The sequence below is a fragment of the Gossypium hirsutum genome, chromosome A08 (assembly GCF_007990345.1).
Source record: "Gossypium hirsutum isolate 1008001.06 chromosome A08, Gossypium_hirsutum_v2.1, whole genome shotgun sequence".
Taxonomy (NCBI): Eukaryota; Viridiplantae; Streptophyta; class Magnoliopsida; order Malvales; family Malvaceae; genus Gossypium; species Gossypium hirsutum.
This window is the reverse complement of record NC_053431.1, coordinates 21278461-21290620: the sequence shown is the minus strand read 5'-3', so window position 1 is coordinate 21290620 and position 12160 is coordinate 21278461. Positions and strand designations below refer to the sequence as shown.

The following is a 12160-nucleotide window of genomic DNA, read 5'->3' as shown; positions in this document are numbered from 1 at the left end:
CGTGAAAAGTCAAAATGAGATAGAAAAGTACCTCCAAAACCCCTAGCAGAAAACGACTACTCAGCAAAAGTGAAAAAAAAACCCAAAGCGAAAAAAGGGAAAACAAGAATACAAAATTGACCAAATGAGAAACATGACCCCTAGCCGAAATCTTGAGTGCCCAGAGTCCTCATTCGGCACCAACTCCCCACAACTTCAAAATCCCCTAATTCACTCCTAAAAACTCTCATCATATCTCTCCTCAACTCTCTCCTACAATCCCTTCATGACTAATTCAAACTCCCCTTCACTCATCAGTGTTTCAGTCAAACACAACTACATCCCAAGGTAAACAGTAAAAATAATCTCCCTTTGCACAAGCAGGGATTCGAACCTCAAACTCCTTGCACACTCCACACGCTACTTACCACTAGGCTAACATGCTTTCTTTGTCAGGCTTTTGACAAGTTCTACATATAACCATACTGACTAAGGGTAGCGGTTTTAACTTAAAAAAACAAAATTTTGCTCAATGCCAAGGCTTGAACCCATGACTTCCCATACACTCCCAAAGCACCAAACCACTAAGGCAACCATACATCCATGCCACAAACACGCAAAAATAATTTTAACAAGGGTTTTTAGGATTTCGAGCGTTACAAAACAGATCATTGATGGACTTAGAAATAAGAGGTACATTTTTCTTTCGAACAATGACCTCAGTAGCATCTTGTATAGTGAAACTAGCATAGAATTCTCAAACTAGTTCATCATTGGAAAGTGAACGAGCATCACAAAATCGTTTCCACTTGAGAGCATTGATTTTCTCCCTAATCGGTATAGGAACAACCATCAAATCATGACTCTTCAAGTTAAAACTTTTTTCCGGCATCATAGGTTGATGCTTGAAGATTGAATCAAATCTCTCTTTCACTTTTTCATCGATCAAAATTGGGTTTTCAGGAGTAGTCTTTGAAGATCTAGTTCTTTTACAAGACATGGTATCTTTTCTTGAAAACTGGCAAAGTTTCTGCATAAGGGGGAAAAAGAAATCAGTAAAGTGGTAAAGACTTTCTATGAAAAAAATCTTGCAGAGGCAAGAATAGTACGACAGCAACGACAGTGTGTGACAGCCAATGCAGTGTGAGGTGGTGACAACAACGTGCGATAGCAATGGCAGTGACAACGGTGATCTATGGTAGCAACGACGACGCTTCGACAATCTTCTTGCGGCAGTAGTAGATGGTTTCGACAAAAAAGAAAGAGAACTAGGGTTTTTTTCGGGATTTGAGGTTTATGGTAGAAAAAGAAAGATTTAGGGATTTTTTTAGTGGTTAAGCAAATTGCTTTGAGGGATATGAAAATTAGTAGAATGGAGAAGGGTTTATATAGGGAAGAATTAGGGCAACATGTAACAAAAATTTAGCTAAATTAGGGTTACTTGGGTGGCAAGTAATGAGAGTGGCGGCAAAGTATGGATTTTTTCCCTCTTTTTTGCTATTTTAGGCCTTAAACTCAGACTGTATCTACAACTTACTCAAAAAAAGTAATTAGTACTTGGGCCAAATTTGACCCCCTTTATTAACATAAAAATTTAAAATTTAAACAGAACAAATGAAACTTAAAAAATTTTAAATCTTAATTAGAAAATTTCTTCTTTAAAAAATTACATTAAATTAATTCCCAGGAAAGGTTGGAAGGATCACAGCGGTCCCGCCTAGGTTCCAATCTCCTTAGACAAAATTAATTAAATGTAATAAGTTAAGAAAACAAGTTCTAATTATTTATTTATTTAAAAAATGAGTTCATTAAAAATCAAGGGTCTGTTAATTTGAACAAGGATTTAACTCGCTCAACTTCACCATCCCAATAGAGTTTGAGATGTTGACCATTAACTTTAAACGTACCTCTTTAATTGTTGTATAATTCAATAACTCCATAAGGATAAACTTGGTAGATAGTATAGGGTCCTTTCCATCAGGATTTAAGCTTCCCAAGAAATAAGTTCAACCTTGAATTAAACAACAAAACCTTCTAACCTTCTTTAAACTCGCCAGGTTGTATATGACTATCATGCCATCTCTTTGGTCTTTTTTTACACATTTTGGCATTCTCATAGGAAAACAACCTCAGCTCTTCCAACTCATCAAGTTGTAACATCCTTCTCTCACCAGCTTGCTTAAGATCAAAGTTCAACTGCTTCAAAGCCCAGTGAGCTCTATTCTCCAACTCTAATAGCAAATGACATGCCTTTCCAAAAACTAATCGATAAGGAGTTATTCTTAACGTTGTCTTAAATGTTGTTCGATAGGCCCATAATGCATCATCGAGCCTTCGAGACCAATCTCTTTTCCTAGAGAGTACTACCTTTTCAAGGATACCTTTGATTTCATGGTTCACTCTTTCAACTTGCTCATTAAGTTAGGGGTGATGGGTAGTAGCAATCTTGTGCTTTACATCATATTTTTCAAGAAATCACTTAAGCCATTTGTTCACAAAGTGAGAACCTTCATCACTAATAATAGCTCTTGGTGTCCCAAATTGTTTAAACACATGCTTATGTAGGAATCGCATGACTACCTTAGCATCATTTGTAGGGTATGCTTCAACTTCAACCCACTTGGACACATAGTCCACAGCAACTAAAATGTCTTTGTTCCCATATGAAGAAGAAAACGAGCCTAAGAAGTCAATGCCCCATATGTCGAATAATTCAATCTCTAAAATGTTTGTCAAGGGCATCTCATTTCTCCTTGATATATTTCCGGTCCTTTGGCATTTATCACAGTTCTTCACATAAGCATAAGCATTTTTAAAGAGTGTAGGCCAAAAGAAACCTACTTTCAAAATCTTTGCTGCAGTCCGTGAACCACCAAAGTGTCTCCCACTTGGAGATGAATGGCAATGATACAAGATCTTAGCAATCTCACTTTTAGCTACACACTTTCGGATTATATTATCTCACACTATTTAAACAAAAACGGATACTCCCAAAAATAATACCAACTATCATGAATGAATTTTTTCTTTTGTTGGTATGCCATTTCTCGAGGAATTATTCCACATGCAAGATAATTGGCAAAATCAACAAACCAAGATGTTTCATGAATTCGACTTACCTCAAATAAGTGTTCATCTAAAAAATTCTCGTTGATAGGTACACATGATTGAGTTACCTCATCTTGCTCCAACCTCGGTAGATGATCAGCTATTTGATTTTCCACACCTTTTCTGTCTTGGATCTGAAGGTCAAATTCTTGGAGTAAAAGTATCAAACGAATTAGCCTCAGTTTCGCATCTTTCTTCGTGAGCAAGTATTTAATGGCCTCATGGTTAGTTAATACTATAACTTTGGTACCTATAAGATATGAGCGGAATTTTTCAAAAGCAAAAACTATAGCAAAGAGTTCCTTTTTCGATACTATATAATTGAGTTGGGCTCCTGTCAAAGTTCTACTTGCATAGTAAATAGGGTAAAACACTTTGTTTCTTCTTTAACCCATTACAGCTCCAACGACATAATCACTTGCATCACACATCAACTCAAAAGGTGAGCTCCAATCAGGTGTAACGATTATTGGGGCCGAGATTAACCATTTTTTCAGATCTTCAAAAGCTTCCAAACATGCTTGGTTGAAATCAAACACTGTATCTTTCTCTAAAAATAAACACAACGATTTAGAAATTTTTGAGAAATCTTTGATAAACCTTCGGTAAAAATTGGCATGGCCTAAGAAACTTCTAACTCCTTTCACATTAATTGGGGTTGGTAATCTTTCAATTGCGTTCACCTTTGCTTTATCGACTTCAATTCCTCTCTTTGAGATTTTATGCCCTAAGACAATCTCTTCTTTAACCATAAAATGGCATTTTTCCTAGTTAAAGACAAGATTCATCTTTTCGTATCTCTTCAGTACCTTAGCCAAATTACTTAAATAAATATCATAAGTGTTACCAAAAATAGAAAAATCATCCATGAAAACCTTAACAAAATTTTCAACCATATCAGTGAATATTGCTATCATGCATCGTTGAAATGTTGTACGTCCATTGCATAAACTAAAAGGCATTCACCTAAAAGCAAATGTACCATACGGACAAGTAAAGGTTACTTTATGTTGGTCCTCTAAAGCTACAACTATTTGGTTATATCCCAAATAGCTATCTAAAAAACAGTAGAATGCATTACCTGCCAATCGATCTCACATCTAATCCATAAAAGGCAACAGAAAATGGTCCTTTCGAGTGGCTTTATTCAACTTTTTGTAATCAATACAGACTCTCCAACCAGTAACGGTTCTCATTGGAATCAACTCGTTACGCTCATTTTTAACAATCATGATTCCACCTTTCTTCGACACACACTGCACTAGACTTACCCACGAACTATCTGAAATAGGATAAATGATTCCTGCATTTAACCATTTGATCACTTTCTTTCTCACAACTTCTTTCATAATAGGATTAAGCCTCCTTTGCCCATCAATTTGGGCTCTTTCACCTTCTTTTGAAATAATTTTATGCATGCAAAAAGAAGGGCTTATACCTCGAATATCAGCTATGGTTCAACCAATTGCTTTCTTAAATATCTTTAGAACAGCAATTGGTTGCTCTTCTTGATCTTTCGTCAATTCTACTAAAATAATCACTGGCAAAGTAGAACAGTCACCTGAATAAATGTATTTCAAATGGGAAGTAAGTACCTTTAGTTCGAGTTTAGGTGGTTCTTCAATTGACAACTTGGGTTGCACAAATTTTCTGACTTCTAACTCCAACGGTTTAAACCTTGTGCGTTGAATAAAATTCCTCGGATTGGCTTCCATCAAAGCCATGTTTTCTTCACCTTTTTTATCCTCTAAAGGGTCAAAATCTAAGGCTTTCTCCAATGGATCTTCAAAATTTCTTTTTATAGAAACCAAGGTTTCTATCACTTCTATAACTAAACACTCTCCTGTCGTATCGGGAAATTTCATCACTTTAAGAATGTTAAAGGTTACCTGATCGTCTTGAACTCGCATGGTGAGTTCATCTTTCTGCACATCAATTAATGTTCTTCTCGTGACTAAGAAAGGTCTCCCAAAGATGATTAGCACTTCTTTATCTGCTTCAAAATCTAAAACAATGAAATCAGCTAGAAAAATAAATTTATCTACTCTTACCAAAATATCCTCGATCTTTCCCTCGGGGTATGCTAAAGATCAATCTGCTAGCATTACAATTGTAGGACTTACTTCACCATCCCTAGCATCTTGAAAATAGACTTAGGCATCAAGTTGATACTCGCTCCTAAATCACACAAAGCTTTACCATAGTAAGATTCACCAATGTTACAGTGTATAGTAAAGCTTCATATGTCTTTCAATTTTGGTGGCAGTTTGTTCTACAAGAATGCACTACACTCCTTTGTCAAGGCAACAGTCTCATACCCACTCAGTCATTTCTTCTTGGATAGTATATCCTTCATAAACTTCACATAATTTGGCATTTGTTCTAAAGCCTCCACCGATCGAATATTGATGTGTAACTACTTCAAAACATCCAAAAAGTTTTTGAATTGCACCTCCTATTTCTTCTTGTGTTGCTACAATCTTTGCGGATATAGAGGTGGTGGAACTTTTGGTTAAATCGGATAACTCTTCTGAGTAGGTAAATCTACATCCAAAGAATATGTTAAAGTATCTAAATTCACTAAGGTAGGATTTACCTTGTTAGTCTTTGCAGATTCTGACTCTTTTGGTGTAGGAATTTCAACAGCTGGTTGATTTTTATCAATGGGCTTATCTTCGACATCAATCAATCGGGGTTCCAGAATTTTACCACTTCACAATGTCACTGCCTTGATATGTTTTTTACCCAAATTTCTTGGATTTTTAATATTGCTCGGTAAGGTTCCTTCGGTCTATTACAAAGCTCCTAGCTAACTAACCCATTTGGTTTTCCAAATTTTTCAATGTTGCTGCTTGGCTTTGGATCAAAGCGTCATTCTTTGCCATGTATACTTCCAAAAAGTTTTCCAAATTGTTTAACGCCTCAGCTTGAGGTGGTTTTGGAGCTTACTGATTAAACCCTTGAGATTGGTTGGGTCTATGCTGCAATAAGCTGTTGTTTGGTCCATTTCCTTGGCTCCTCCAAGAAAAGTTAGGATGATTACGCCATGAAGGATTGTAGAAGTTGGACTGGGGTTCCTTGTGCACTCCTATTTTGATGTTGGTTCCCCACATAGTACACTAACTCGAGATTTGAAGGATAATTCTCAAAAGAATGACCTTTCCCACAGTACACACAAAAAACTACTTCAAGCAGACTTAGAGGCTGAGCTGCAAAATTATTAGCACCATTAGCGTTAAACTGTTTTAGCATAGAGAAAATAGACGATACTTAAGCTGATAATGAAGTGAAGGTGTCAACTTCATGAACTCCATCTATACATCTTCCTAAAGTTGTTCGATTTGTTGGCCATTGATAGTTATTACTCACGATCCTCTCAATGATCTCATAACCTCATTATAAGACTTAAAGAAAATTGCACCATTCATAGAAGCATTTACCATCAATCTTGTATGTACATTAAGACCATTATAGAATGTCTCCAACTAGACACAGTGAGGAATCCCATAATGAGGACACTTACAAAGTAACTCCTTGAATCGCTCCTAAGCCTCATACAAAGACTCATCATCCAATTGTTGGAAAGTTGTGATCTTGTTCCTCAACTTAGCGTTTTTGCTAGGCGGGAAATACTTCATCAAAAATCTATCTGCTAATTCTCGCCATGTAGATATAGAACTTGGTGGCAATGAATTGAGCTATGCTCGTGCTTAATCTCGCAACGAGTACGGGAACAACTTCAACCTTAGTGTGCTTCAGTCACACCAGCTGTCTTGAATGAATCACTCACCTTCATAAACAATCGAATGTGGAGATGTGGATCTTCCGTGGGCATACCACTGAATCGGCCCACCGTTTGGAGCATTTGAAACATTACTGGTTTCAATTCAAATTGGGTTGCCTCAATATCTGGCCTTCTAATTCCTGGATTTAACTCACTAAAAAGTGGCACAGCATATTGTTTGATGCATCGATCCCTATCATCAGCAATGAGGATGGGGTTTCGTACACGATTGGCTTCATTACCTTGGTCTTGATTCTGATTTCCAAGGTCCATCTCAACTTGTCTTTGGGTTGTTCGTTCACATCTTCTTTGTCTAAAAGTTCGCTCAATTTTAGGGTCTATAGGGACTAAATCGATAATTCGATCTATGCTCTTAAACACCTGAGAAGAAAATAACAAACTTAAAATGAATAAGTTAGTAATGTTAGAAATAAACCAAATTGGAAGTAAATAATTTTACAGAACAAAAATGATTATGGCAACAGTTAACAATCCCAGGCAACGATGCCGAAAACTTATAACGCGTAGGCTTGTGCAAGTGAACACAGTCGTTATCAAGTAATAAGTAAGTACTGAGTTATCATCACCACAGGGATTGTGTTTGTATTAAATCACTTAATTGTATAATTATACTAACAACTTGGTAAATAAAAACACAATATAGTTGAGAAGTGATGATTAAAATTAAATATTTTAAACTAAATGCAATGATCCCTAAGAAAATTATCCTAAGTATGCAAACTATATTAATGGAATAGATTTAAAAAAAATTAAACACAATTCGCAACAATTATAACATAAATAAACTAGGGCAATTACTTTAATTAAACTCAATTTATTATCAACATGCTTAATAACATTCGGAAAAACATTCCATGGCAACTCGATCTTTCATGAGTTTGGAAACCACATTAGGTCATTTCAGAATCCTTTACTTAGTAAATACGCATTTTACTAATCCTTATTTACTAAGGGTTTCTTAGCATTCATGTGAGGTAACAGGGACGTGTTAGGTTTGAAATAGTTTAATCACACAAATCTAAAAACTGTGCAGATAATAGATCTTGGTTAGAGTTGTTATGCAACCTGCACATAGAGTTAGGATCTAAATTGAGCATGCACATTCCAATTATGTGTTCACTAGCCATCGTTTGGTTAGGATCGCTTAGCTAATTCAGGTGCATTTCAATCATGTATGAATGAAATATAGACTTGATTTTAATTGAAAACATGATTGATTGAAGCACAAACATTATAAGCATGAATGAAATAAATATTATTTAATCAAAGCATGTAACACCCCGAACCCGAGACCGACACCGGAGTCGGACACGAGATGTTAACAAACTTTGAAAAATTTTTCCAGACACTGCCCAGTCTGAGTACTAGTCGCTTAAAAAATCATATCTTGAGTTTCACAACTCAAAAATCAGTTTTGTGATTTTTCCCTGAAACTAGACTCATGTCCCCACCTATGGATTTTTTTCTAGAATTTTTGGTCGGGCCAACTAGTACAGTTTATTAGTCAAAGTCTCCCATGTTACAGGGGTCGACTACACTGACCTTTTCCCATTACGACTGGGATATCTCTCTGCACAGAGCTTCAATACTGATATCGTTTGTTTCTATGGAAACTAGACTCAGAGAGGAATCCATACATATATGGTATGACCCGTAATTATCTCTGGTCAATTTATAGTGAATTTCCAAAGGCGGAACAGTGAATCCAGAAACTGTTCTGGCCCTGTTCCACAAGAACCCGAATATCTCTTTCTGTACTGTTCCTATAATTGTTTCGTTACTTCCATATGAAAGTAGATTCATCAAGGTTCGATTACATAATTTATTAACTATTTAATTCCACTCCTACGAATTCTTGTGATTTTTCCAATCCACACCACTGCTGCTATCAGCTTCTGTTTTCAAAGTGAACCTTACCTAATTTGGGGTTTCATGGACCAACTAGGGCCTTGTCATACATAAGCCCACATATGATCATACTTAGCCATTCTAGTGGCTGATCATTTGCTCAACACTTCCATTCCAACATAGTTACATCATGAAACCATCTATACATTCATAAATACGAATGGTCTAATGCCATACTCCACTTCTACAAGCCATCTTCGCATGGCTGTACACTTATACATTTCATAAAGTACTCGAAAGACAACAATGGGTAGTCCTATACATGCCATAACAAAATTCAACCAAAATAGTACCCAAAAGAGCCTTTGATAGTGTGGGCGACTTCGACTTCAAGATCCCGAGTCCGATAGCTGGAGAACCAAAAATCTATAAAAGAGAGGAGCAATGTAACGAGTAAGCAATTTATGCTTAGTAAATTTGAGCAAGGAATTCCAGCATGCACAAAGAATAGCACACATTTAGCTAAACGGAATATTTCATAATACGCAATTTACCGATATCAAACTTGCTTCACAACATTAACAACCCTTATGTACATACACAATAAACTAACTTGGCCGAAGGCCGGTAGCTCGTTTATCAACTGAGCGAACATTTATTTGTAAGGGCTCGATTAAATTCAACACATACGTAACATATCCCCATATTGGGATGTTTTTCGAGTATTCGCTGGAATTTTACAACAAGCTCATTCATTACCAAATCACGTACCTTCGGGATTTAACCGGATATAGCTCCTCGTTCAAATGCCTTCGGGACATAGCCCGGTTTTAGTAACTCACACAATGCCTTCGGGACATAACCCGGATTTAACAACTCGCACGAATGCCTTCGGGACTTAACCCGGATTTAATAACTCGCACGAATGCCTTCGGGACTTAACCCGGATTTAATAACTCGCACGAATGCCTTCGGGACTTAACCCGGATTTAGTATCTCGCACAAAGGCCTTCGGATCTTAATCCGGATATATTCACTTAGCACAAAGCCTTCGGGACTTAGCCCGGACAGCATTCAATTAATCATGCACATCTAACAATAATTCATAGCACATTCATATTTCATTTTCGTTTACGAAACTCAAACACAAGGCACATATTGTCCTTGCACATTCGGCTCAATAGCCACACATAGAGCATGATTTAATCACATCGAAATTTAAGCTCTCTTACTCAAGAACTTACCTCGGGTGTTGTCGAACGATTCCGCTAGCTATTCAACCACTTTTTCCTTCCCTTTATCGGTTTTATTTCCCCTTTGCTCTTGAGCTTAATCAAACAAATAAATTGATTTCATCATTTTAGGCATCAAAAGATGAACACAAGGCACTTAGCCCATATTTATACATTAGACATTAAAGTCTCATACATGCAAAAATCATGCATCAACACCACATATTAGCTAATTTCTTGCCCTTGACCGAATATGCATGTCCATTTTTGGGGTCAATTTCAACACTTAATACACACATGTACACACTAGTAAAGCATCCTCCCCCTTTTCATCAATTTAACACATGCATTGCTCATTAACATGCAAAGTTACATTCGGCCTTAGCACACATCTTGCTAGCCGATTCTTCTCCATTTAGCAACCAATGCACATATGTGCTCACACAACAAAAAATGCTAAAAAGGAGGTTCAAGAATCATCAAGCCATCATCACATGCATCATTAACAAGCTTCATATTTTGCATGCAATGGCATTAACACAACCTCCACCTAGGCCGAATCTTAACTCATCCTCATGCCTCATCACCACAACATCAAACATCAACCAAGAATGATTCATCCATGGTCAAGTGCCATTTCCATCACATAGCAAGATTTAGACTATGGGTTAGGTAGAACTCAAGCTAACAACTAAAACATGCATGCCTCTCATGGAACATCATCAAACATATCTTAGCCTAGCTACATGCATGGCCGAATCTCTTCACCTTTCTTCTTCTTTCCTCCTTAAAATTTTTGGCCAAGGATGAACCAAAGGATGAGAAAATTTTTCTTTGTTTTTCTTTCTAGTTTTTGGCAAGCATGAAGATGAGAAAAGGATGAACAAAATTCCCCCTTTCTCTTGTTTAGCTCACGGCAATGGGGGGACAAACACCACACACACATTTTTTTTTCTTTTGTTTTCCATTTCTTTATTACCCATACTCCTTATTTTATTCTTCCACTAACAAAACATGTTTCATGACATGTTTTGCCCATCCTTCCTTGTCATGGCCGGCCACTACTCATTAGGGGGGGGGAATTTGACATGCAAGTCCCCCCTTTGTCCACATGCACTAGTAGGTCCTCACACATTGACCTATCACATTTTAGAATTTTCTCACATAAGTCCTATTGACTAAATTCACATGAAATCAACCAAATTGAAGCTTGAAATTTTCACACATTCATAATTACATATTCTACACAATAAGTATCACATTCAAACGTTTCGGTGACTCGGTTTAGCGGTCCCGAAACCACTTCCCGACTAGGGTCAACTTTGGGCTGTCACAACTCTCCCCCACTTAAGAAATTTTCGTCCCCGAAAATCTTACCGGTAAATAGGTTTGGGTATCGTTCTTTCATCGAGCTCTCGGTCTCCCAAGTAGCTTCCTCGATCCCGAGTTTGAGCCATAACACCTTTACTAGCGGAACTCTTTTGTTTCGCAACTCCTTCACTTCACGAGCTAGGATACGCATCGGTTCTTCTTCATAGCTCATGTCGACTTGAATTTCAACCTCCGATGGGCTAATTATGTGCGATGGATCAGATCGATAGCGTCGAAGCATCGAAACATGAAAGACGTCATGAATCTTTTCAAGCTCCGGGGGCAAAATCAATCTATACGCAACCGGACCAACTCGTTCGGAGATTTCGTACGGCCCAATGAATCTTGGGCTCAACTTGCCCTTACGGCCGAACCTGAGTATCTTTTTCCAAGGTGAAACCTTAAGGAACACTTTGTCTCCCACCTGATACTCGATGTCTTTTCGTTTCAAATCTGCGTACGATTTCTGACGATCCGTGGATACCTTCAGACTTTCACGGATTACCTTTACTTTCTGTTCAGCATCTCTAATCAAATCAACTCCGAAAATTTTGCTTTCACCGAGCTCGGTCCAAAACAATGGTGTACGGCATTTACGACCGTACAAAGCCTCATAAGGTGCCATCTTAATACTTGATTGAAAACTATTGTTGTAAGCGAATTCAATCAAAGGTAAATACCGTTCCCATGAACTACTGAACTCGAGGATGCAACATCTCAACATATCCTCAAGTATCTGAATTATCCGCTCGGATTGACCATCGGTTTGGGGGTGAAAAGCAGTGCTAAAATGCAGCTTAGTACCCAGAGCTTCTTG

General features: G+C 37.4%; 1 non-coding gene across 1 annotated transcript; it reads left to right on the top strand.

The window, feature by feature from the left end:
• Positions 1 to 6588: 6588 nt before the first annotated feature.
• On the top strand, positions 6589 to 6695 carry LOC121205620 (small nucleolar RNA R71). The gene has a single exon (XR_005900696.1). It is a non-coding gene; the product is annotated as a small nucleolar RNA R71 (small nucleolar RNA).
• Positions 6696 to 12160: the final 5465 nt, after the last annotated feature.